The sequence below is a fragment of the Paroedura picta genome, chromosome 5 (genome assembly GCF_049243985.1).
Source record: "Paroedura picta isolate Pp20150507F chromosome 5, Ppicta_v3.0, whole genome shotgun sequence".
Classification (NCBI taxonomy): domain Eukaryota; kingdom Metazoa; phylum Chordata; class Lepidosauria; order Squamata; family Gekkonidae; genus Paroedura; species Paroedura picta.
In genome coordinates, this window is record NC_135373.1 from 71622604 (window position 1) to 71648546 (window position 25943).

General features: G+C 40.6%; 1 long non-coding RNA gene across 1 annotated transcript; it reads left to right on the forward strand.

Annotated features, from left to right (window-relative positions):
* Positions 1-4915: 4915 nt before the first annotated feature.
* Positions 4916-23646, forward strand: LOC143837937 (uncharacterized). Its single transcript, XR_013231147.1, has 3 exons — positions 4916-4981; positions 8943-9073; positions 23580-23646. It is a non-coding gene; the product is annotated as an uncharacterized LOC143837937 (long non-coding RNA).
* The last annotated feature ends 2297 nt before the right edge of the window (positions 23647-25943 follow it).

Consider the following 25943-nt stretch of genomic DNA (forward strand, 5'->3'; position numbering starts at 1 on the left):
TCACCACTTGTCGGGAAGCAATGAGGAAGAATGACACGGAGAAGGATTTCCTGCGAAAGACCCCCCGAACAGAGGGGAATCCTTTATTTATACATACACGTAAATCATTTCAAATAATCCCGCGAGGTAGCGTGGAGCAAACTGATAGGCTTCAAGTAATCCTGCGAGGTAGCGTGGAGCAAACTGATAGGCTTCAAGTAATCCTTTTAACATATGAGGTAATTGCTGTGCTGTAGTATCCTGATTGGTCTAGGTTAGATGCAGAGGTGCAGCCTCAGAGAGCGTGGTTTGCCAACGCCCTCAGGCCGAATCTCTACACTTGTGTGGATATTGAAATTAGGGCTAAGAAGTAAAGAATTCCGCCTTGAGAGTATTTGCCAGTTTATAAGACTTTTATGGTTGTTTTTCGAGGTGCCAGGTAAAGTATATTAATTGTGCTTAAGAGCACTTAGTTCCTTAGTAGTAAAACAGAAATTAGCTGGAATTGGAGCTGTTAAAATTACTTATATTGCCTTTACATATCTTTGCTCTATCTAGTATTGGGGAAACTGCCTCCCGGGCAGAGACTGTCCTGGGCCTGTCTGGAGTCTGGTTCCAGTCCTAGGGGCCCACCCCCCTCAGGTCCACCCCCTATAAATCTGGCGACACCAATTGCCACCATTTGACACCTGGACATCACCAGGAACGGAGGTGACTGTCGCTCCCAGTCGGGAGGGAGCCGGCTCTAGCCAGAGTTCCCACTGGGCGCATGAGAGCCCGACCTGGCCTTCCTCCCCATGCCTGAGTTTTCCCAGGCTGCACAAGAGCTGCCAGCCCTTTCCCAGCTGGAGGGAAGAGGGTGAGGGGGGCACGCCAGGCCTTTCACAGCTCAGGGGTGAGAGACCGAGGGCCAGGCCTTTGTATTTTCTGGGGGAGGGTGAACGACTCCTGACGAGGGATGTGGCAGAGACAGCACCAGCCAAGCCTCCTCTTCTAGATGGAGCTGTAATGGCTGCCCACATATTTCTCTCTCGCTCTCTCCGCCTCTGCCTGTGCATGTGTGTTACATGGCAGGCTGCATCTTCTTCCCAGCCAGCCCTTGCCTCCTGCTCGCTTTTGTCAGCATGGCACGCACATGCCTGCCCAGGAAGCCCGGCGCCGTGGCTGCTGCTACTGAGTGGTGCCCTCACTGCAGTTCAGGCGCTCTTCCTATGGGAAGGGGGGCCCACCCCATCACCTCCCCCCTCACCAGCCACGCACCAGCACCAAACAGCCCCAGTGGGAGAAGGGCTAGCTTCCAGCTGCCCACCCCTGTGCACTCTCTGCCCAGAACCCTCCCTCCCACCCTCAGAACCAGCCCCCATGGTCTGTGGAAAATGGCCTGACTCTCCAGCTGATGGTACCTTTGTGTGAACGCACATGGCACTGCCCTGTTGGCAGCCTAGGTGCTGCCCAAGGGGTGTCAATGCAGGGGTTGCCTTTCACCCTTTCACTGGGTGGCAGCTGTGGGAGGGGGGGCAGCTGATTTCCTAGAGGCAGAGAAAGATGGGCAAGGGATGCTTGACTGACCCCAAGCCCTGCTTCCCTCCATACTGGCTTCCTTTGCTTCTCCGAAAGCATGCAGGAATATTAGGCTGGCTTCCAGAGGGCTACCCGGCTGGGCCGCCTGCACTCCCCCCTGCTCCAAGAAGATTTGTTGTGGCCTCCCCGAGTCTTGGCGTGCCTTTTTGGGCCAGGTGAGCAGCGCAAACTCCAGTCATCCCCCCCCGAAAAGACCCACCAAGCCTTCAAGCAGCCATGATGGCCTTTTGGGGGGTGAGCCTCCCTCTCTCTTTCTTTTTCTCTCCCTCTCCCTCTATATTTCTATCTATTTCTCGCTCACTTCTTTCTGACACTTTCTCTCCTTATTTCTTTCCATCTATCTCTATCTGCCTCTTCCTTTTAATCTCCCATTCTTTCTCTCTCCCTCTCCTTTTTATCTCTTTCTCAATCTCTCCTTCTATCTCTCTCTGTGCCTTTCTCTCTTTCTCTTTCATTCTCGTTCTTTTCATCCCTCTCTCCCACTTTCTTTTTCTCTCTTTTTATCTTGGTTTATTTCTCTTCCTCTATTTCTATCTCTTTCATTCTATCTATTTCTCTCTTATTATCTCTCTTTTTTTCTCTCCCTATCTTTCTCTCTATATTGGCCTCTCTCTTCTTTCTATCTCTCTCTCTTACTTAATATATGTCTTTCTTATTTTCTTTCCACAAGTCACGGACACCCACATTTCCAGACAGGACACACACCCCTCCCCCCATGATAGCGCCCATTGTATTTACAGCTACAACGTGCTTTAATTCTAGCATTTAATATATTTGGTTTTTATTTTACTTATTATTTATTAATTGTTTATATAGAAAGGAATGTTTAGAGGGGACATGATAGCCCTCTTTAAGTATTTGAAAGGTTGTCACTTGGAGGAGGGCAGGATGCTGTTTCCGTTGGCTGCAGAGGAAAGGATGTGCAGTAATGGGTTTAAACTACAAGTACAACGATATAGGCTAGATATCAGGAAAAAAATGTTCACAGTCAGAGTAGTTCAGCAGTGGAATCGGCTGCCTAATGGTGAGCTCCCCCTCACTGGCAGTCTTCAAGCAAAGGTTGGATACACACTTTTCTTGGATGCTTTAGGATGCTCTGGGCTAATCCTGTGTTGAGCAGGGGGTTGGACTAGATGGCCTGTATGGCCCCTTCCAACTCTATGATTCTGTGATTCTGTGATATTTTGCTAGTGTTGCTCTTCCAGTTGCTCCAGCTGTTGTGGGACTGCAGTATGCAATGTGAAGGTTTGGTTTATTCCATTGACGTCAGGTATAGCTCTTAATATTTTTTTGGAGTCTGTAACCTTCTGGATATTTTAACTTTACTATTGCATTTTTGTTGGTCTCCTAATGACTTTATTTAACTTTCATCCTACCTTCTAACTACTTCACATACTCTTTTTGCTTCTGATCCAAGTTGTATGAGTGAAAATAAAAGGTATACCCATTCTGAGGCCACAAGGACCTTTTAATGAAGCAAAGCAAGACAAAGAAAGGACCCTTTAAACAGCTGGACCATTTAAAGGGATTTTCTTGGGCTCAGGTCCAAGACATTTAAATCAAACAGCTGAGTACTGCTTTACCACTCAGCTGTTTAGTTTAAATGGCTGGGAGCCTTTTGAACTTCTGCTTTCTGCTCTCTGAGAAAAGCAGCAGGGAGCAGAAAGATGGGAACACAACCTCATTCAGAAATAGGTGCCCATATAGGAAGATGCGTGACTTGGGAGACTTCCAACCTCCTGGTTTGAATATATTTGTAGTTTAGCTATGAACTATGAACCTGTTGACAGTGTTTAAATATGCAACAGAGCAAAGCTCCAAGTTGCTTAAAAGAATGAAATATTTTTTGAAGAGAAATGAACTATATATAGAAAGAGCAGAGAAAACAATCCTAGCGGTCTAACTATTCTGAAATTCCTAATCTTATTCCCATCTATTCCACATTCCTAATCTAACTATGCAAAATACACATCTCTTCCAATGCCCCTGTAGTATATTCTACAGAAAGATTTATTTATTTATTATTTACATTTGTATACCACCATTCCTGATTGGACTCACAGCAGTTTACACAATTCAAGATCTGGCCCCACCTGGGTTGTCAGTCCCTCACCAGTCTTGGCTCCTTGGAAGGGGGGGGGTGGAAAGCCAGTTTGGTGTTGTGGTAAGGAGTGCGGACTTCTAATCTGGCATGCCGGGTTCGATTCTGCACTCCCCCACATGCAGCCAGCTGGGTGACCTTGGGCTCACCATGGCACTGATAAAGCTGTTCTGACCGGGCAGTGATATCAGCGCTCTCTCAGCCTCACCCACCCCACAGGGTGTCTGTTGTGGGGAGAGGAATGGGAAGGTGACTGTAAGCCGCTTTGAGCCTCCTTCGGGTAGGGAAAAGCGGCATATAAGAACCAACTCTTCTTCTTCTTCTTCTTCTTATCCAGAAGGCTTACTCCTACAAGGCTCTCCCAGGGCCAAATGTGTTAGCCTAGGGTGGGAATCGGTAAAGAACTTGGCCATTTGGTTGGTGTACCATGTCCCTAACACTCCACCAGATGCCTTGTCAGGCCTGTTGGAGGTGGCAGCTGCTTTTGCGTTGCAGTTTCCCAGGATTTTGATTTTAATCCTGGGTGACTTCAATAGCAACACAGACTCACTGTCCCTGGGACATGGCCCAGACCTGATGTCGGCCATTGTGACACTGGAGTTCTCACAATTTGTAGCCATCACCACCCATCAGGCTGGCCATATCCTTGATCTGATCTTTGGTACAGGGGTAGAAGTATATCTGGTGACAAGCAACATCATCCCACCATGCCCCGAATGTAAACCAAGCAAGGCTTGGGAGTGGCGGTTAATTAAAAGCTAGGATAGATAGACAGAGCTCACCGTCAAATATATAAAAAGTCAATCTCATGCACCTGATGAAGTGAACTCTGGCTCATGCAAGTTTATGCTAGAATAAATGGTTAGTCCCTGAAATTCAAGTGATCTTAGAAACTTCTGCAGTTGCACAGTGTATAGAAAACCATATGCACACTCATATACCTACCATCTTCTCCCATTTTAAAGATTTTTATGGGGAAAATAGAACATTCATAAGATGCAAAGCTTCTAGGTATGGAAACTGGATTTTTCTAGCCAAAGGAAGTAAGCAGCTTCTATATAATATTTTTCTTGCCAGAAGTATGGAATAAGCATTACCTGACTTTTAAACCATACTTTTATTTGATTTCTTACCAACCTTCAATGAAATGTGAACTGTAGCTTTAAGGGCTTTCCCAGAAATAACAAGCTCCAGGTGTATAGCAACTAGTTAATTGCTTCTGAAGTGAGCAAAAAGGTTCCTATTCCAAGAATCTGTAATTTTTTCAAAACATGCAACACTCCAGAGTTTTGCTGCCTCAGTGAGTTCCTGTGGTGAAAGGTATTCACATTCTCCTTAAACAGGCAAGCTTGAAAAAGCATCACTTTTATGAATGACTTTGTTGTACACAGATGAATGCATTAAGCATTAGTTCAATAGAGTTTCTTTAACTTAAATATTTCTGTTTTTTAAAAAAGAAGTATAGTTATATAGATTGTTATGGAGATGAGCCCAGACTATAAAATTCACCTTGGTATCTAAAATGTTCTCCACTCATTGAAATATTTTAAAATTCTGTTTTCCAACTTAAGTTTTCAGTGCAATAAAAAGCCCTCTTTGACAAATGAGCTAGTTCCCAGTAGATATTCATAAAAATAAAGCCCCTCCTAATGATGACTGCAGATTTATCTCACTGACTTGGCTTGTTTCTCTCGCTCTATATCATTAATATATGCATCTTATTTGTATGATGATTCATAATGTCTGAAGAATTTTTTATTTTGTAGAATAGCTTAACACAATGTAAATTGCTAAGTGCTAATTATTGAGAACCCCAACAACCATCTGCTCTTTGATTCTTCTCCCCCCACCCCCAACATACTGATTACTTTGTCAGTCTTTACACAGGTACCAAATTATTTATTTAATTCCCCCACACACTGGTAAGTGAATGCTGTGGAACCAAATAAAAAGGAATTCCAGTTCTCACAATGCATTCCCTCACACAGAAATATACTGATAGGTAATTGCTTCCATCATTTGGTCTCTTACAGTCCAAGCCTAGAGCAGTTTACTCAAAACCAATTGTTATAATATTGAGTATGCAGGACTTTCCAGAAAGTATGCTTTTGAATTGGAATCTTTTCTCCCTAGTGGGGACCCAAAATGGCTTGCAATATATTTCTTCTCTCCTCCATTTTACCTTTACCAGAACAATTCGGTGAGGTAAGTCCGGCTGAGAGAGGCCAGCCCAAGGTTATCCATGGAAGACTGGAAATTTGAACCTGTGTCTCCCAAATATTAGGCCAAAACAAACAACACTGGAGCATGCTGGTTATGTATTCTACAAAAGAGAAATATGTACCAAAAAAAAAACCCACCTCCAAAGAGCAATGAACATAGCAACTGGACAGGAATTCATAGCATACCCATCCCAACCCACCTATTCTGGAGCAGTATATTGACACTGCCCCTGTGACAATCATTAGTGAAAGCCGCCATCCAATACAAGTCAACACTAGCACATACCTCTGAAACAACCTGTTATCTGAAATAGGACTAGAATGCACTGGCTGGATTTTTTAATGTGCTCGGGAGAGCTGTGATTGGTATCCTGGAGTGTGTCATGAGTTGGAGTGGAAGGCACACTGTATAGGCTTAGGATACCCTGTTTCATTAACTCACCCTTGTGCTTTATATTTCTACACTGGCAGTGTGAGAACTGGCACAGTATAGTATGGTGTCAGTGCATCTTAATAGTGCTATACCTCCAAATATGTTTTTGTATTTCTCACTTTGTATAAGCTTGAAGTTATGCTGTCATCGGAGTTAGTTGCCACCATAAGCCATTCAGAAACAGCACTGCAATTGTTTAGTAATTATACTAAGTTTAATTGTGGCATCAGTATGTTTATTTTACAATTATATTAATTATAGTCACCCTATCTTGTGAAACTCCCAATAGTTTATTGAGAGATGTAGAATGATGAAACTGGGCGGACCGCATACCTTCATTTGTAGTGGAATCCAGTAGCGTTTCATTCGTTCCCCACAGGTTTCCGGTCTCGCAGGAATTGCTAGAAAGGAAGCGATTTTTTCTGTGCTTGTTCCCACCCCTGGCCATCAATCAAACGAACAGCCAATCGGCGGTTGTTATCATGCTCCCGAAAAGACCCTTTCCCTTTAAGCACAGTTTTAAAAAACACACACGCACACGTTTCAACGAATATGCCTTGATTCTTCCTAACGTAGAGACCCATCTAGCTGGCGTGTGAGCTGGCAGTCATCGTTACCATGCTCCCTTGAGTGGAAAAAAAATCCCTCCCCTGCACAGGCGTGATTTTTGGCCGAAATTAAAGGGAACTGGCGAACAGGGGGCTGTGTTGTGCTTGGGGACTTAGGGGAGCTTTAAAGCACTTCTGTGGAGGGACTGTAGCCAGAGAAGCCTCGCTGGGTGAATGAAGCCTCGCTGGTTTGTTGCTTTCCCCACTCGCTCCAAGGGGGAAAAAATGGTGATCGCTTTGCCAGAAGTTTGGAGGAGAGAGCCAGGGGGAGGGACTTTGTTGCAACTGCTACATTGAGAATGCACAGGTCTTTTTCGCAAGTGTTGCAGGTTGTTGGCAGGAGTGTAGCGATTTTCTGAGGGTGAATCCACTTTTCCCAATTCCCCGGAAATCACTACAACTAAGCGATTTTCGCGCTAGTGTTGCAGGAGTGTTGCAGATTGCTCACGACGTCATGCGGAACGTAATTTTAGTGGTGAAAACAAAATGCAAGACTAGTGCTATATTAAAGTCGTGCGGAATGGACCTAGAAATTGTCTACAATATTGGTCTCATTAAACAAACATATAATTAAAAATACAGAATCATAGAGTTGGAAGGGGCCATATAGACCATCTATTCCAACCCCCTGCTCAATGCAGGATCAGTCTAAAGCAGCCCTTTTCAAACTACTGACCATGGAGGAGACCCTAAAATAATTTTGGAGACTTCAAGGAGCCCTAGGAATGATGTCAGCTGGCCACATCCCCTGCCACACCCCATAAGTGATTTCACTACATGCCCTCTTAAACCTCCTTTTGCTCCCCCTCAGAATTTTAATACTACTATGGTGCCTTGTGTAGACCAGAAAGAAGAGTAGGAGCTGAAAAGACAGCCCAGACTCCACCCCATACCATGCCACTTCAGAGTTCTCACGGACCTCCACAGAACCTGGTTGGGAGTCCCTGGCCTAAAGCATCCAGGATAAGTATGTGTCCAGCCTCTGCTTGAAGACTGCTAGTGATGGGGAGCTCACCATCTCCTTGGGCAGTTGATTCCACTGCTGAACTACTCTAACTGAAAATGTTCTTCCTGATATCTAGCCAATTCCATTCTACACATAGTTTAAACCCATATATTCGGGTCTTATCCTCTGCTGCCAACAGAAACCTTTCCCTGCCCTCCTCCAAATGACAATATTTCAAATATTTAAATGCAGTTGAGTTCCCTCTCAACTCATCCATGCTGAACATTCCCAAGGCCCTCAGCCTTTCCGCAAAGGGCTTGGTCCCTAGGCCCTGGTTCAGTCTCTTCTGAACCCTCTCAATTTTGTCCACATCCTTTGTAAAATGAGGCCTCCAGAACTGTATGCAGTACTCCAGGTGAGGTCTGACCAATGCAGTATATGGTGGGACTATGACATCTTGTGATTTCAGTATGATGCTACTGTTGATACAGCCCAAGACTGCATTTGCCTTCTTTACCGCCATGTCACACTGTCTGCTTATATTTAGCTTACAGTCCAGAAGTACCCCCAAGATCACATTCACACACACTGCTACCCAGAAGTGTATTTCCCATCCAGTATGTATGCTTCTTATTTTTGTGACCCAGATGTAGAACTCTGCACTTATCCTTATTGAATTGCATCTTGTTCTCATTTTCCCACTTTTCCTGCATGTTCAGATCTTCTTGAACTCTATCATTTGGGGTGTTTGCTACTCCTCCCATTTTGGTGTCATCTGCAAATTTAATGAGGAGTCCCCCTACCTCCATGTCATTGATTAAAATGTTGAAAATGCTGGACCTGGTACGGAGCCTTGTGGCACTACGTTATGTTGTAGTATATATATAAATATTGTGTGTGTGTGGTATATGCACAGGCACTATAATTAACAAATGCCATGTTCATACACCATATTTTGGGTGAGTAAAATCTTTACCTAAATGCCCCCCCCCATTTTCTTTAAAAAGTGAAGTTTTGGGATTTTTTTTCAATATTTCTATGCCCTCACTTGACCTTTACATTTCTAACATAGGAAGACTGGAGTTAGGACTGTGGTGTAGCTGATAGCAGAAGACAAGAGAGCCTGAAGAAGAGCACTTTGCAGTGCCATCTTGCACAGAGTGACATGCTTCTGAATCCATTGAAATGAATGGGCTTTGAAAGGTATAAAGTTTGGTAAAGTTGGGTACCAAAATTTCAGACTTGGTTTAAAAGTGATGCTGCATACATTTTTTTAAACCACCAGATCTTTCCCTTTCCTGGTTTTTATGAGGTCACCACCTGGTTCCCTACTGACATGCTTATTGAAAAGATCATAGGATTATTTTGATCATGACTCAAAATGGGATGGATCATAGTTCAGTGGTAAAGCAGATGTTTTGTAAGCATAAAGTTTTAGGCTTAGTCTTTGGTATGTCCAAATTTCAGCAAGTGTTGCAAAGGATCCTGGAGACAACCTGAAACCCTTAAGAATCACTTCTGTCTCCTGAGCTAAATGTACCAATGTTTCACCTCAAAGTAAAACAGTTTCCTAAACCCATATATCTACTAATGTTTTGGGTATGGATCCCAATATTTAAAAATTATAATTTTCATCTGTAAACTCAAAGGTGACTCTAGTGCTACAATGGTCATACAGTTGTCTTCCACATTTATAAATATTTATCCTGGCAAGATTCAAAGAATTTCAATGAAACTCTATCTGCTCACCCAGCACTTCCCCAGTTTGATCTCTTAACTTGACTTGTCAAGTTAAGCTTAAGCATTGCTGTTCAAATAATGTTGAGGTATTTGAGGGTTATTATATAGTGTATATATTCCTTCTATGCCTTCATTGTCTGTACTTTCAACACTCTTTCCAGTTCTACCATGTCAAAGGCCTGCTCATAATTCCAGGAAAACACGCACAATGGCTCGTTGTTTCTGGCACCCTTCCTCACTAGGCAATTCACTGTTTGCAGGTGATTGGTGCCTTAGACATTTCTTCTAATCCAAAATACTCTTGTGCATGATTAAATTGCCATTAAAAATAACTTTTTCCCCCTTTCTAAATGCTGACTATAAAATACAGCCATCTGGTGTTACTATGTTCTGGTGATGGGCAAGATATTAAAGAAATATATTGAACTCACTTCTGTCCTAAATATGAGGGGAAAGTTATAATCTACTTGGTCAATATATGTATATGTATATGTATATGTATATGTATATGTATATGTATATGTATATGTATATGTATATGTTTGTTTAAATAATCACCCCAGCATTTAATTTTATACACCATACTGACTGGCCAGGGTTAATTTGTGAAGGGCCAATAAATCAGAAGAGAGTGATAATTGCATTGCATTCTGGTTGGTTTATCATCTTTGTAGAATTCAGCCTTTCTCCTTCTCTCTGTTTTTTAAGCTACGAACTCTGTGCATTCTCTTCAATGAAAACTAATTAATATTCAGAATTTTGGTTCTGCATATGTTGTTTAAATTGCTTTGGAATGCTGTGTGCTATGTCACATCCAAAAATGTGTTCCCTTAATATAGAAGAACTAAATAATATATGCCAAATCTTTCATATTTGGGTCTTCCATAAAGTAAGAATTAGACAAGGAAGTAGCAAAGACTTTTATTCAACAATGTCATTTTTTAAATTGAACCAGTGAGGCATATGCTGGAGACCTGACCGGCTTCAATTAATGTAGATGATTCATTAGGCAAAGAATTTATGGAAACCAAGTGCACAGTTGGAATTACATGGACCCCTTAGTTGATTTAGCATCCACATTAATTTTCCATTTTGTTACTATAAGGATTCCTATGTTTTTACTCAAATGTCAACCTCTTAAGGAAGCTCTGTATTCAGTTTGGTACTGATGAGACTTTGCTAATGAAGGATGTTATTATTCTTAGGCTTAGGAGCAATGTGAAATCAACTCCACCCATTACCAACAAATCCTATACAACAGGGGTAGTCAACCTGTGGTCCTCCAGATATTCATGGACTACAGTTCCCATGAGCCATGGGAATTGTAGTCCATGGACATCTGGAGGACCACAGGTTGACTACTCCTGCTATACAAGATGCAAAGAACAGGCCTTAACATCAGGACCTGGAACATCCTGTTCCCCCCACCGCCAATATTCTCCCACCCTTTTTAAAACATCCACCTGCATGAAGAGCACTGGAGCCCTTCAAACTTTGCATGCATGTGTGAGATGTTTCTAGTACAAGATATTACCCAACTACTTTGGTAGATCTAAAAGGAAGGAGGAGGAGGAGGTGGTGCTGGTGATGGTGATGGTGATGGTGATATTACCCAATTTTTGATTTGTCATTTTTCTGCAGACCAGCAGTTAGCTATGCCCTCTTCTCAGTTCAAAATATTTAAATACATAGTCTCACAGAGATACTATGACATATTAACGCTGTCTTCCATTTGAAAATCTGATTTGCACCAGGAAGACTAAGGGAAACTGGATATTCCTGTGCTCTTGGGCATGATTTTACAGGAAGTACTCCTGTGCAAACCCCATTGAAATGCTTACAACTGTTCACAAATTCATTGGCAGTTCTCTGGTACAAGTATTATTTCAATAAGATTTACACATGATAAGTTCCCAAGGGATTGTATCCTTTGTATATGTACCAGTAAGTGACAATAGCTTCTGTTCCTTATGCACCTTTTCTAGACAGTTCAGTGCCTTTTAACAAGAGATCTAGTATATCGTTAATTTACCATCCAATATCATATTCAAGGCTGCTTTAAACATGGGAGTTGCAAAGTAATATATTAGAATCCACAGAATATATATGTTTTATTCTCATGGAAGAGAGACAGGATCTACTGCTTTAACAGTATGGATTCCAACCTGGTTATTGTCCAGTTTACTAATTGCCTGTTCTGATGCTAGTGCTGGAGTGATCCAATTAGGTGGAACTGGGAAATACATATCAGACTCTCACCACTCTATCTGTATATGACAGACAGGACTTCACGTATTCAGTGAAGCACATGGAAAGTGGCTGATTAAATCCTTCCATCTGAATTTGTAAGTTCCAAAACCTTGTCTCAAGTTTTTTCTTCTCTTTCTGAAACTTGACAGTTCACCACCCACTCCTTAACTTCAACTGATTCTTAATGTGATTTAGAATGACATGAAACTGCATTCTAACCAATGAAATGTACACCATTTTCCTCCCCTCTTTCTCAACAGCAAAGTAGAAAGACCGGATAGATTTTCTTTCTTTAGAGCACTTGGACACAGTATGTAATCAAAAAGGTTGCTTCAAAATAGCTGTTACAATCATTCCTTTTACCCAAGTTAAATAGCCCTAATTAATATACATAAGCTTTCAGATATATTACCACAAAAAGTACACACCTGTATCTTCATACTGATTTTGTTGAAATAAATGAAGGAATCCTTTGAAGATGATTAGTCTTCACATGTTTTTATTTGATAAAAAAATCCAAGCAGCATTTGAAACATAGAGCAGAAACCACCTACAATAAAATAAATTAGTGGTTTTCACAAAATCTTGTCAGTTTACTCACATATTTCCTGTGTGCAGATTCTTTTGTATAGACTGAAAGGATCAGAAAATTAAATGTCAGCAAATAACTTTCCAAATACAAGATACTCTTGTAGTTAAATATTTCATTTCTGCATGAGTGATCATGAACATCTATGCATGTACTAACCTTTTGTTTCCCATAGAAATGGACAAGAGAATCTTTTACATGTGAAGCTGAATATCAAGATGTTCAGATAAAGTGGATCACAACAGTACTAAATTATTTTTTTTTAAAAACCTTTATATCATTACAACATTCAGCACAATAGACCTCTCAAACAGGATATAATCCAACTGTCTTCTCAATATTAAAACAACAGTTTGTTTGAACACTCTGACTATGTGGTGTATTAAGGGGGATGCAGCCCACCCCCAGTGCACCCTGAGGAAGTCAGATGGAGGGTGCATGAAGTCAATGTCCCATTGCCTACTGACAAACACATTTCCTTTTACTTTTAGAATGCTGTTCTGGCTGCAGCCATTGGGGGTGTAGCAAAAAGTCCTTTGTCTATTCCTCTGCTTGAACTAGCATCAGCTAAACAGACTTCCATACCTCCAAAACTTGCTTAACAGAACTTGTTTAACAACAGATGGTACAAGGGAACCACTCCATGCTGAGAGTTGCTACCGACTAATTGCCAGTTATTTTCTCTTCACTTTTTTAAATATTATGAACAGAAGAGGAGGGAAGAGTTAATATTTTCCCATGATCAAATCAAGTAGAAAAAGGATGCTTCCTCCTCCACCAGCCTTTACATGCATGATAATGCAACATTAATATATTTTAGTGGTTATGCATGTGAAACAGAAGTTACAGCTCACAGTTCAGGCACTGGATTGTTAATCATTATGGTGCTGGTGTAAGATCTGATAGCCCTTTATGGTGTATAGGAGGAAGAGAAGGAGGTGGTGGTGGTTTTTTATACCTCTCTTTTCACTACTCAAAGGAGGCCCAAAGCTGCTTCTAGGCCCCTTTCCCTTGCTCTCCCCACAACAGACATTCTTGTGAGGTAGGTGGGGCTGAGAAACATTTGAGAGAAGTGCTCTGTGAGAACAATGCTGTGACTGACCCAAGGTCACCCATTTAACTGCATGTGGAGGAGTGGAAAGTCAAACCTGGCTCTCCAGATTAGAGTCTGCCATTCTTAACCACTACACCATACTGCTCACAATATGCACCTTTAAAGGCTTTGATAAATAATGTAATTTGAAAAATATCATTAAACATTATAACAAATGCCATACCCAATCTTTCTCCTCAAAGGGGACCAAAATCTGCATTGTTTTCCTGTCCTCTATTTTATCCTCACAATAGCCTTATGAGGTAGGTCCGGCTGAGAGTGTTTCACCCAGCAACCTTCCATGGTGGGCTGTGGAACTGAGAATTATAGACACATGACAGGTTGCTTAAAAACTCTCTTATTAGAAGTTGGCTGACATAAAGATAACCTGGTTCAGGGTGTTCCAGTTCACTTCATTTTTGGAAATATAACTTCTATCACCATTGTGGGGTTTTCAAACATGTAGTATTATTTTCTGAGTTATGCTTGCCACAGAGCCCCTTTCAGTTACAAATAGCATGGTGTCATGGTGGTGGTTTGTCTCACCTAGGCCATGGATCTCCTACAATCATTCTGAAGCTGGTGGCCAAATTTGAGTCTCCCTGCGCTGATGATTTGTGATGTAGAGCTTAAAGTGTCAGACTGACTTCTGGGAAATGCAGGTTCAGCAGTGGAATAGGCTGCCTAAGGAGATGGTGAGCTCCTGTTCACTGGCAGTCAGGAAAAAATTGGAATTACCTGCCTGTTTGGGATGACGGGATATAGTGGGAACAGTTACATTTAACTGTTATAGCACAAGTATCAACCTTGTTCTTACTTAACTTTTCTGAAGCCTTCTGTTTTTAATGTTTGCCTTCCTTCTCTCCATTTGGTTATTTTCTTGTGGGATAGAAATACTTGCTTTTTCCAGGGCACCAAAGTATGTGGAATTGTTAGGGTAGGTAGGGTTGCTGGTGCTTGGCTGGGAAACAACCCTAGATGTAAACTGGTCCATAATTGGACACCTTTTGAGGCAATCAACTTTTCATAATTTCTGTCTTTGCATAATTTCTGTCTTTTACTTGTTCGTAGAATAGAAAGGGAAAGATCACATCACTTTATATAGTCTCACAACTTAATGCTTTTTTTTGCATTGCATATTTCAAGAGCCTGAAAGTAATGCCCAATAAAAACATGTTACATGACATACAATGCACCAACATTTAACTGGATTTGATGTGAAACAATGCAAGACATGTTTGAGATAAACAGGGAATTCTACTTGGCAAGTTAGACACAGAGAAATCATTTGTATGATCTCAGAGCAAGTAGAAATGGTGAAAGCACACTGCCATCATTCCATCGGATTGCATATGCCTTCAGCTTTTATTGCCTTTCATTGAGATTCCCAGGATGAACTAATTTGCATGAAGTTGTTTACATGCCTTTCAAGACACAGCAGACAAAAACACTTTTACTTTTCATGCAAGTTGATGTTTCTGTTTCATGTTTAGAGGACTAAAGAGTACTTGTAGTATCCAATATCTGTATGCACAGCTGGGCATATAGCATACAAGCTTTGAACAATTTTCAAGACCTGACATGAATGTTATTGCCCTCAGATAGAACTAACATTATTTATTTACATAGTTACTTTATTCATACTCCATCTTTCTACCCAGTGACCACTCAAATACTGAGTGGTTGATCAATTGTTCCAGTTTTACAGTCAACTGAATCACCAATGGGAAGATTAGGCTATAAAGATGGGTGCTTCTGTGCCACAATAACTGATCTCACTCTTATGTAGAATCCAGAGTAAGTGTGATATTAAGCTGCATATTGGCATATATGTGTGTTCACATTTCAGTTCATGAAATAGATGTGCGTGGCCTTAATGCAATTCCTAACTGCATTAAGGACCTATTGTTAATTTAGTTTTTGTTTAGTGCATTTTTATTTTGCCCATGCACCAAGCTGTTCTTTCGTCTCCATTTTATCTTCTCAATAAGTGCAGAGTAACCCAAGGTCACCTGACCAGCATCTCTGGGAAAGTGGGAAGTCAAACCTGGGACTCCCAGATCCTAGTCCGACACTCTAGCCATGACACCACATTAACTCTCTATTAGTGTTAAGTACTGCAAAACTGATCTTAGGATCATGGTAATTGACACTGAGAGCCAGTGTGGGGTAGTGGTTAAGAGTGGTGGACTCTAATCTAGAGAACTAGGTTTGATTTCCCGCTCCTCCGCATGAAGCCTGCTGGGTGACTTTGGTCCAGTCACAGTTCTCTAGGAACCCTCTTGCCCCCACCTATCTTACAAGGTGCCTGTCGTGGTGAAAGGAAGGAAATGTGATGGTTAGCCACTTTGAATCTATGTAAGGTAGAGAAACATAATAGGAACGATGAAGCATTTCCCTCCACCACATGCATTCTTATCCTCATGCATTCATTCACTGTCTGAGCTATGGGTCTCTGTGTGTGCAAAACAGACAGGTTAAAATAGTGGAGTTTCAATGCATTCATTCTCTTGTGGTCTGCCAGGCAGCCTTGATTGCATTATTTGCTCTACTGTTCAGTAATTTTGCATTTCAGGCACCAAAAGGAGTTCAAATATTAGAAACATCCCCCCATTCAAATCACACATTTGCTAACTACAGTGACTTTTATTTATTCATGAGGGCATAAAGTAATGTTTGGTTTAACAAACGCTCCATAAATACGGCAATAAAAGCACAAACCAATAACTTTCACTTTCCCCACCAAGTTTCTTCATGGTCAGATTTATATGGTATACTGAGCAGAAAGACACAAAAAGAAAATATTTAGCAAAGCACTCATTCAAGCAATAAAAGGTTATGGGAGTCCTGAAATGATAATTGTCCAACTTGATTATCACCAATAAAAATATTGGTAAAAATTGGTAATTCCATACTCAACATTTTGGCACACTTTAAACATACACTTGCCATGATTAAATATGGACACTTAATCTGATCAAAACACAAAACCCAGACATGTTGAACATATCAGTAGAATCAGAAACACAATCCAATCCTCTACTTTTTGGGGGGAATTAAAAATCATACATGAAGATGCCTAACAATGAATCAGTGATTTCATCTATGAAGATCAGTTTTGTCCACTCAGATAGGCACCAGTCTCCAGGTACTCATAGAGAAGATTTCCATATCTACTACCTCACTCTTTTAAGAACTTTCTTCATGGAAATCAAATACTCTTATACTTAGTCCCTTTTCAGTTCTGGCCCCGACCTGGTGGAATGAGCTCCCAGAAGAGCTAAGGGCCCTGCCGGAGCTATCATCTTCCGCCAGGCATTTGGTTGAGGCCAGGGCGGGGTTGAGGCCAGGGCAGGGATATTTGATTCAAGCTTGGATCCCTCCATGTCCATCATGTCCATCTTATTATCAGGTTATTGTTATTGATTGATCTGCCTCCTCACTCCTACTAGTAAGACTAGTAAGATAACAAGTAAATTGGCCCCCTGGCTGGACAAGGAGTTGAGTAGCTAGAGGTTTTTCGCCTGCTGCCTTTTAGCAGTAATAGTATATAATGAATGGGAATTATGGGGGTTTTATTGTGTTTTAATCTTTTTATTATTGTAAACTGCCATGAGCCCAACTGGGAACGGCAGTATAGAAATCTAAGTATAAATAAATAAAAAAAATACTCTATCACTAAGCCACATCCCCTCTCTGCGGGCCACAGGCCCTCCTCATTATAATATAATGTTCCATGTGATTACTGGCCTTTAGCTTGTGGGTCAGGGTCTAAAAGTGGAGACTCAAGGCTCAAACACTCACCTGTAAATTCAGTTCCACTGTAGGGTTGCAAAAACAAAGTGTGCCATACAAATGAGAATGCAAGACTCACAGCTAGAGCACAGAGCAGCATACAGTCCACAAGTACCCCAAGATCACATTCGCACATACTGCTACCCAGAAGTGTATCTCCCATCCAGTATGCATGCTTCTCATTTTTGTGACCCACTTCTCCTTATTGAACCTCATAGAATTTTTAAGGAAAGAGATGTTCAGAGGTCATTGCTTGCCATTACAACCACAGGTTGACTACCCCTGGTTTAGAGGTCTCCCATCCAAATACTAGCCAAAGCTGACCCTGCTTTGCTGCCAAGACCAGATGAGATTGCACTATCCAAGTCAGGGTATATGCATACTACAGGGATACGGAACATTTTGTACTGTTTTTTTAAAATAATCATATACTTTATATTTATTATTAACAACGTTAGTTCTTAAATTCATAATTGTTTTTGTACTTTCAGCTATAATTCTTTTGTCTTCCATATAATTTAGATCAATTTCTCAGTAACTATACCAAGAATCCAAGTAACCCTGTGACAAGCCACATTTTTCTTTTAAACCCCTGTTGAATTTTTGCAAAGAGTTATTTGTTGATGGTGAAAAGGCATTATAGTCCTCATGCCAAGTTTCAAAATTCTCCCATTAACTATCAGTTTATTGCATAGCAATTCAAACTTTTCTTTAGTAGCTGATAGGTGATTAAATTGTATGCCTTCTTTAAAAAGATGTCCTCCAGATTAAATTGTTTTAATTTTAGTGTAAATTAGTTTTAAGTTATGCTGATGCTAACTAGGGATGGGCACGAATTGAACCATGAAACAAAATTCATCACAGATTTTGCCCTGTTTTGGTTCATGAACCAAAGTTTGTGATGAATCCCTCATCACAAATGTCCATGAACTTTTTAAGGATTTCATGGTGGTTCATGGTGACTCATGAATGAAACAGAAAGCTGAACTTTTTGTTTCAAATATTATTGATAAATATTGAAGCTACAATTTTTAAATCTTAGAGATACAGTTATTATATCTACTTGAGACCTTGGAGAGCGGCTTAACAGAGTGTACAGCAGTGACCTTAGTAAACACATCATCTAAAGCAGTTGTTCCCAAACTTTTTTGGGCTACCTTCCCCTTGGTTCCTGAATGTCATCCTCAGTGCGCCCTACCCTATATAAACCAATATTCAGAACAGCAATTTATATGACTCAGTATGGAAGATAATAACAACAGTAAAATTTAGAACAAGTAATTGCACATTTATTCAAAATCCAGCTAAAACTTTTTCATTGATTCATCAAAACTGATGATGAGTTTTCTGTGCTATTAAATGCCTTGATGATTAGAAAACTATGGATTGCTTGACAATATTTCAAAAAGAAAAAGTATGCTAGATTTTATTGTTAATAACAACTGTTTTGGGTTACTAGCCATCACAGTTCAAAAAAACCCTCATTTTTTCATGATACAGAAAACCACCTTTGTGGTAAGTAACATAAAGAAGACTCCCCTGCCCTTATGGCAAGCCATTGCATATGAAAAATTTTATTTGCTTAATGAGGTTATTTCAGAATAGATAGTAAGTGATTCAGCATCCTGCCCTGGCATACCGCTAAACCCCCTATGCCCAATGCAGAGCACTGAGCTGTGCAACTACCAATAGACTGGAGGTCCCCAACCCGCATGAGATTTGCCTCGTCTTGACTGAGGCCTTTTCAGCCCTGTCCCCTGCCTGGTGGAATGAGCTCCCAGAAGAGCTAAGGGCCCTGACAGAACTAAGTAGGTTCCACAAGGCCAGCAAGATGGAGCTCCTCCACCAGGCATTTGGTTGAGGCTGGGCGGATGAAGGTGGGGTAACCCAGCAAGTGGGTTACATCATTGCTCTGGAGTCGTATCAGCAATTGGGGAAGGGGGGTTAGGGTATTGTTTTCATTGCTATTTCATATGTTGTTACCTGCCACAAACCAGCTGGCCAGGAGTGGTGGCCTAATGATTAGAATAGGTAGGTGGGTGGGTGGATGGACAGGCGGGCGGGCGGGCGGGTGGACGGACGGACAGACGGATGGAAGAGCCAGCCAGATGGATGGATGGACGGACGGAAGGACAGATATATGGAGACAGAGACAGACAGACAGACAGATAGATAGACAAATAAGATACAGCAGAGTTCTTCCAATCCTACACTTCATCTCCTAAATGTTCTTTATTGTAAGAAGGGTATGGGTGGATCACTGCAGCACAGGTCTCTCAACTACTTCTTATCCTTCATTTTCGCTTTCTCTTTTTAATTGCACTGGAGTCAAAGCTGAGAAGATTTAAGTAAAACAGTAACTTGCCTAGCATTACCCATCATGTTTTGTGTACAATGTATTCAAAAGATGAGTAATGAGACTTGATTTATGGGCTCATGTTTGTAAAGTGATCTCAAGGTGGTTTCCACAGTCCTGCAGCAACGTAAACCGCACAATGTTTTTTTTTAATTATCCAGCAGGAAATGGAGAGTGGAGGGGAGATGTAAGGGTGGGACAATGCTAGAGAGACTATCACATCTTTTCCTCTCCATCCAGGCTTGCCCCTGTTTGCTCCCTGATGAGAAGTGCAATAGAAGGTGGCAAATCCAGTTTTGGCAATTTCCCTCATCCTGAGGCACATCTGGCCAAAACTCAAGCCAGCCCCTGGATAGCCTCGGGATGCAGACTACGTCATGTGGAGAGGGCTCTAAAATCTGCCAGCAATTGGAGGCTGTCCAGAGGTAGATTCCTCATATGGAAACCGTCAAGTTATAAAAATCAGTATTTTCATTGGCATGTCCCCCACCTCAAAATTTCAGTATTCGGTTTGTTTAATAAGGAATGCCCTAACAAATCTCTGCTTAATCTTACTTTTAGTTTGGAGGTACTGCTGGATCCTGATCTTCTCTGCGGTACATAGTTTCCTTTATCAGCTTTAGCTATAAAAGCAGCTATAGCCATTCCTCAGAATACATGATTGTTCCAGGATGATGATTACGTCCAGGTTATATTAATGTGCTTTTCCTGGGGCTGCCATTGAAAACACTCTGAAAACTTAAGTTCGTCCAAAATGTAGCATCTATCCATTGTTGCAGGTAGGATACAGGGATTTGTCATTCCAGGGCTGAAATATCTTTCTGGCTACCCAAATATTTTCTGAGTACAATTCCCTGTGTTTGTTCTTACCTTTAAAGCCCAAAATGGCTTGAAGTCAGGGTACTTGAAAGACCACCTTCTTCCATATTGCCCAGACCACCAGTTAAGATCTACCTCACAACCCCTGCTGTCTGTGTGTTCAACTTCAGAGTTGAGGCAAATAGTAACAAGATACAGGACTTTTTCAGTAGCAGTGCCTCGCTTATGGAATGTCCTTTCCCTTGAGGCTCTCCTGATGGCTATGTTACTTTCTTTCAGGCATCATGCCCAAAGTTCCTATCAGCTTCCTTATTTCTGCCTGGCCAACTTGTGGCCAGTCAGGCAGATTGGCTTCCACTTCAATATCCATTGATTGAGGAATATTCAATTCCAGTGCAGAGTACAGTGACCTATAGTGTGCTTCCCATATTTCAGATGGGATTGTTGAGACTATATAAGGTTTTTTTGGACAATCTGCCACCAATTTCCAAAACTGAGAGGGATCCCTATGAAGAGCCGCTTGTCTAATTTGCTCCCAGGCTTCCAGCATGGCCTTTTTCTTTTTGATAAGTATACTATTTTTGTAATTTTGTTTCAGTTGTTTCATCTCAATTATTAGAGTCCCTGTAGGGTTAACCCTGTAACAGTTGAGAAGATCTCTCAGTTGTTTTTTTTTTGAGGGACCTGCACTCCTAATCAAACCAGATTTTAGAATGGCCATGTGCGTGCTTGCTTGATTCTGTTTTTATGCCTCTTAGGGTCTCCTGAAGGCTTTCTACAAGGGTATCAAAGGCACATATGGACATAAAATTTTAATGACGGACTGTTAATGAAGGACTGAGAGCCTAACAGATTGCTGATAAATTTATCTGTCTTCATATTCCACTTAACTTTAGGAATGCAGTTTTCCTTGTTAGACATGCCTTCATATCGCTGGGATGGGACAGCGCACTATAAGTGGACATCATGCCCCAAAAATTCTTATCACACAGGTTTTTAATTTAAAAGTTGATCTTTTAACATATTTTTAGACTGAAAACTGTTATTTTAAGGTTTTGATGGTCTATTTTTATGGCCTATATTTTATGCTGGCTGAGTTTTAATAGCTTTTAATGTTCTGTTTTTTATTATTTTTATTTTGTAAGCTTCCTCAGGCAAGTTCCTGGTGCTAGCATAATATTCTTCTAAATAAATAAATAATGGATGATAAGTTCATCAGTTTTACTGGATTATTTTTTTTCTGAAATAAAATCTACCTGGATGTGGGACTGGCTGTACTTGTTGCACAGTTGTTCTTAAAATAAGGTTATATCTCTGAAATTTGTTTTGCTCTGGAACAAAATGAAAAATAATGCCTTTTGTCTGCTCCTGAATTTGTACATTCTTCTAACTATAATCAAAATGGTTAAAAAGAGTACATGTAATGTCCACATGGTGTTGGTGAACGAGGGTTCATTCCCCACTCATCCATCAGCGCTAAATGACCTCAGACCAGTCACAGATCTCTTAGAGCTCTCTCAGCCCCATCTACCTCACAGGATGTCTGCTGTGGAGAGAGGAAGGGGTTAGTGTTTGTAAGCTGCTTGGAGAGCCCTCCACCAGATAGTGAAAAGAAGGATATAAAAACCCAGTTCTTCTATTAAGTATAGATGAATATACCCCCTCCCCAAACTAAAAAAAAAATTGGATTTATTTGGGAGCAACTATAGCAGTAGCCAGTCAGATTTTCTAAGCTGCATTTGGCTTTTTTAAAAGTATTTTTTGGCTCGGATACACTCAAATACACATCCCCAGTTTTTAAGTGTGGTTATTTTCCAGTTTTCTGAAAATAGGAATAAGATGCTCTGTACCACCTTCCAACTGGAAACCAACTCCTTGCCAGCACAACCAAGAAATCATATCCTGAAAACGGGACCCCACAAAACTCACCCTTTGTGTGTCCGTCTCAGCCCTGTGCCCTGGAGCCTGGTGGCAGAATGTCTGGGAGCAGCCCTGGACCTCCCAGTGGCTCCCAGGGTCTGATGCAGCAGGGCCTGGAAAGCTCCTGAAGCCCACCCCCGCCGCTGCAGGGCCTAGAGCAGCTCCCAGCATCTTTTGCTACAGCAGCCGGACCTAGAGCAGCTCTTCACATCTGCGGTCTCCATGGCAGAGCCTGGAGCAGCTCCCACATTGCTTGCTGTAGCCTCCAGGCTCTACCGAATAGGTCAAGAAAGAGTGTTCTCTGTGCTTGTGCAGAGAATACTCCTTTATTTATTTTTGGTGGGGGGGGAGGGAATTTAAGCCCTCCTGTAATTGTTTTTACTTTCAGATTTTTCTGCAAACCTTGAGTGCCCCAAGAATACAGAGAAATCTCTTTAACCTCCATGTGGCCCTCATCTATGGATTTAGAAATCTACATATTATAGCCACAGGTGGCTAATAGTTTACAGATACTGGATAGCTTACACAATTCTTTCTTATAGCTCCACCTTGCTGTACCTTGTCTTCACTGAATTCTTCCTCTGAGAATTACAGTAATTCCATATGCAAAAATCACATTATTTTTACAGTGCAGAAGAATTGCTAAGCTTTTTCTTTTCTTTTTTTGATTAATTTCATGCCTGACTCAGTCAGAGATTAGGCCCTGACACAGGTTATAATTAAATATTGAAATCATGAAGTGCAAGAATGTTTAATTTTTAAAATATGAGTTTTAATTTACCTCATACAGAGAATAGCTCTGGTCACCTGCGGAGATGCATTACACACTACATTGCCTAATGTAGGATGCCTGAATAAGGCTGAGCATACAGTTAAAGTAAACTAATGCAATTTACTGAACAGCAGTCAAATATTTATCCAGTTGATGAAGCAGACTTTATGTGAAACTCAGACAATAATTAAAGAGAAGCCTGGCTTAAAACATGCTTATTTCAGTTTACACTAATATGTTGCATCCAAGCAACTTCCTCTCAAATATGTTCTTTTTCCACACTGAAAAATCATGTGTATAATCAGCATTTATCTTGCCACTTCATGAATACATTTCTTGGCATTTGCCTTACCTTTCTAATGTTGATCTTTGAAGAACCAAAAACCCTTCACAGAAAAATGCTGCAGCAAATGGAGAGGAAGAGGGAAAGAGGAAAACAAGGTAAGCTGCTTTAGATCTCTGTTGCAGACAAAGGTGGGTTGTACATGAAGTAATAAATAAATTAGTTGGTGTAAGATCTTCCTGTACATTGTTAATGTGGGAATGGATTCTAAGAATTGCCTGGGGAGTGAAACCCATGAATCAGGACTTCCTTGCCTCCCCACTCCAGAATTCCACAGAGCCCACTAGTATTTTATTCCTGAGGGAGCAAAGAATTCTCCAGAGCAATATGAGAACATGGAATGAAAGAGCTAAATATGCACTGGAAGGACCAAATCTGAAAGAATCTCTATCCCCCTCTATCACTAAAAGTACCATTACACTGGTGAAACAGCATCCTAGGTTCCAATCCATGGTCCTTGATTATTATACAAAAATATAGCGTATTGCAAAATATATCATTTACGGCAAAGAATCCCATGAACTGACTCATTGCATTTCTGTTATTTCGATGAAATGATATTTCAAAAAGATTGTTTAAAAATGTAGTCAAGGATGCCTTGTTCTTAAACTTGACAATATTGCTTACTCTTCCATGTTGATGTTTTAAATGACTCCTGCTCATAAAAAGCTGTTTCATTTTATAATATTTTTTTGGTATGTGTGTACATAAATTTCCTATTCAGTTCAATTTCAACAATAATTAGAGTGCCATTCACAGCTGGTAACTATGAATGTAAAAATATAATCAAAATTAAAACAATCACCATGCATTTATTTTTTAAAGTCTGTATCCTATGTTTCCTCCAACAAAGGGGCCAACGTGGCTTCCATCAAATATGCACCACATATAAAAATTTAAATGGTTAAAAATGTAACCCTCTATTAAAATTCAACTAATCAACCAATAATCACATTTCATGGTAATGGATGGGTTAAACCATTGGCCATTCTGAGGATAGCATCAGGTTTTAGATACATGCTATCTGGAATGGCAAAGCTGTCATAATATCTGCAATTCTTTCCACACTCCACCAGGTAGCATCTACATTTTGAGGTGGTTTACATTGCTTACATTCCCCACTAGCAAAGCTCACCCAGTGCACAGAGAAAAAAATATTGGTGGTACATCATCCATGGCAAAAAATCATGGAAGTTACCCAGGCATAATGCTCAGGGCAAGGCAAAAAATTTATATTCCACTGCTATAACACTGTCCAAATCCTTATGAAATCTACACGTAAATATATAATCATGGCTCAAAGAACTAAAGATTATGAATATATTCCTACTATCTTGGACATATGAAATATAAAATTAATCAGGTCCAATAAAGAAATGCTTGTGCTTCTGATATAGACAGCATTAATCCAATAACCAAGTGATTAATACGTGCCCACGCATGTGTGTGTGTGAGGACCACTTATTGGCTGTATTAACAAACCATAGTAATCTATCATATCATTATAGATTCTAATGCATAGTTAAATGAGAAATAAAGTAGAGGAACCATATGATAAAATAAGAGGGCTTGTTTAATGATGATAAATATAAGGTGAATATGTTAAATAGGGCGTGGGATATTTCAAGCCTAGTAGGCTTCTGCTCTTCATATTTTTAACTTTCTCTAATGACCTGTTTTATAAACATTTTCAAGATGACACATTGCTCTGTTAATAATAAAAAGTCTTGGCATGCATAATCATATTAATGATTATTTGAATGTTATATATACCTTAACCTTTCTAAACCTTTCAAATGCCTTGTAAGCATTTATGAGTTGTTTCTCAGAAGAGAATGCAATCTTTTAAAGGTTTTGGCTGAGAATCTCTCCTTCATCCAACAAAGTCTGGCAATCATAAAATAGTCTAGTTAGCACAGAAGAAAGGCTGTTATTAGGGATAGTCTGTTTGCTAATGTAAATTACAGGAAGTTATGCCAACTTTCCTGCTTGTCCAGGACCAGAGATCAGCTGGTCAGAGGTCACCTCACAGCCATAAGCACAAACAAGGAAAAACAGTCCAGAGCCAATAAGTCAGAAAATTTTGTCTGACATACTAAAAACAGAATTATGACTCCTAGACAGAAGGCCACTTACTCAGCACCACCATGACGGTCCTTATTTGATCATCTAATTTCTACCACTATTTCCTGATTATTCTTCTAATATTAGAAATAAAGTATCAATGTTGATATGCCAGAATTGATTTTATTCTTTCAAATCAAGGTGGCATAATGATTTGAGTGTTGGAATACACTTGGGAAAGACCAAGTCCAAATTTCTGCTCCTTCATTGGGTGACATCAGACCATTCATTTTCTCTCAACCTAACCTACCTTGTAGGGTGTCCAAGCACTT